Here is a 2,169-nt window from a genome sequence, read left to right as displayed (position 1 = left end):
TGAATGAAGCGACCAGCGATTTTAAAAATGCCAGCCACACCGCTGGCTTTAGTTCAGAGCAGTTCCACTTTTTCTGGGTGTTTTTTTGGGTGAGCAATATTGTGGACGATATGTGTGCGAGATGGTGAAAGTGACTGTGGGCGATCTCCTGGGCATTAGTTTTGGCAATTGTGCTCTTTACGACAAAAAAAAATGGGCGGGCGGTATTATTGAATCTCAGCGTTAATTCCATGCGGAAAGAAACGCTGGGCGATTTTATGGGCGTTGATTTTGCCCATTTTGATGATTACGCCAAAAAAAAGTGGGCGGGCAGTATTATTTTTTCCCAGCGTTACGCACATTGGGAAAGTAACGCTCAGCGATAAGTTTCCGAAAAATGCCTGTCAGTTTCCATTTTGTGGCTATATGGAGTTATACATCATTTCAGCGGTAAAATGGACGTTAAGTGGGCGTTAAGTATGCAAAAAAAGTGGAAAATCTAGCCCAAAGTATTACTTAAATGGTGATAGCTTTGGAAATGTCGATGTACAAAGGGACCTGGGTGTCCTTGTACACTAGTCATTGAAAGCAAAATGCAGGTGCCGCAAGTAGTTAGGAAGGAAATTGGTATATATGTAAACCTGTGTAACCATCAGAGGGCTCATCCCCTGGAGTCCCAAGGGATCCCACAATACCTTGGGAGCACCTGTACTTAAGGAGGCCTCACAGGCTGGAGAGGCACTCTGGAGACCTGCAATAAAAGACTAAGGTCACACTTTACTTTGAGCTCACAGTATCTGGTCAGACTTTTTATTCATACACAACAACTGGCGACGAGATACAGATGACGAACCCAATGATGCAGAGAACAGTGGGCATTCTGGAGAAATTTTCGGAGGGAGACGATTGGGAAATCTTTGATGAGCGACTCAACCAATACTTCGTGGCCAACGAGCTGGAAGGAGAAGCGAATGCTGCCAAACGAAGGGCGATTCTCCTCACCGTTTGTGGGGCACCAACATATGGCATCATGAAAAATCTGCTTGCTCCAGCGAAACCCACAGAGAAATCGTGCGATGATTTGTGCACACTGGTCCACAAGCATCTGAACCCAAACGAAAGCGTTCTGATGGCGAGAAACCGATTCTACACGTACACAAGGTCTGAAGGCCAGGAAGTGGCGAGCTATGTCGTCGAGCTAAGACGCCTTGCAGTACATTGCGAATTTGAAGGACACTTGGAGCACATGCTCAGGGACTTCTTTGCACTTGGTATGGCCATGAAGTGATACTTCGCAAACTTTTGACTGTAGAGACCCCAACCTTGAGTAAAGCCAAAGCAATAGCCCAGGCATTCATTGCCACCCGTGACAATACCAAGCAAATCTCTCAGCACACGAGTGCAGCTACAAGTACTGTGAACAAAGTGATGTTGTTTTCAAATTGCAATGTACAGGGCAGGCCTCACATGCCTGCAGCTGCACGTCCGCAGATATCTCAGAGTCAAGGGTGATGAATGCAAGGCCATTAACACCTTGTTGCCGCTGCGGGGGTGATCATCGTTTCCATTCATGCTGCTTCAAAGGATACGTTTTCAAGGGCTGTGGAACAATGGGACACCTCCAACGTATGTGCAGGCGAGCTGAAAACCCTGCTAATCCTGCAAACCACCATGTTGCAGAGGAGGACAGATCCACGGCGGATCACAACGAACCAGAGCCTCAGACTGAGGAGGCAGAGGTATATGGGGTGCACACATTTACCACAAAGTGTCCCCCGATAATGCTGAAGGTTGAATTCAATGGACTCCCGATGTCAATGGAGCTGGACACGGGCGCGAGACAGTCCATTATGAGCAAAAAGACTTTCGATAAATTGTGATGCAGGTGAGGCCCTTCGATGATTGATTCCTCCAACCCCTGCGTCATTTAGGTCGAGGTCAAGTCCAGCTCCGTGAACGTCTTTCCTCCCGCCAGTGTCGCAAAAAGGTCGTCTGCCTTTGGTAGTGGGTATTGATCCTGCAGGGAGAAACGATTGATAGTTACTTTGTAATCACCACAGATTCTGACGGTGCCATCTCCCTCGAGGACTGGAACAATCGGACTGGCCCACTCGTTGAATTCGATCGGCGAAATAATGCCCTCTCGTTGCAGCCAGTCCAGCTCGATCTCCACCCTCTCTCTCATCATGT

This window comes from Pristiophorus japonicus, chromosome 1 (genome assembly GCF_044704955.1).
Source record: "Pristiophorus japonicus isolate sPriJap1 chromosome 1, sPriJap1.hap1, whole genome shotgun sequence".
Classification (NCBI taxonomy): Eukaryota; Metazoa; Chordata; class Chondrichthyes; family Pristiophoridae; genus Pristiophorus; species Pristiophorus japonicus.
The sequence above is the reverse complement of the archived record's forward strand: the minus strand, read 5'-3'. Positions refer to the sequence as shown.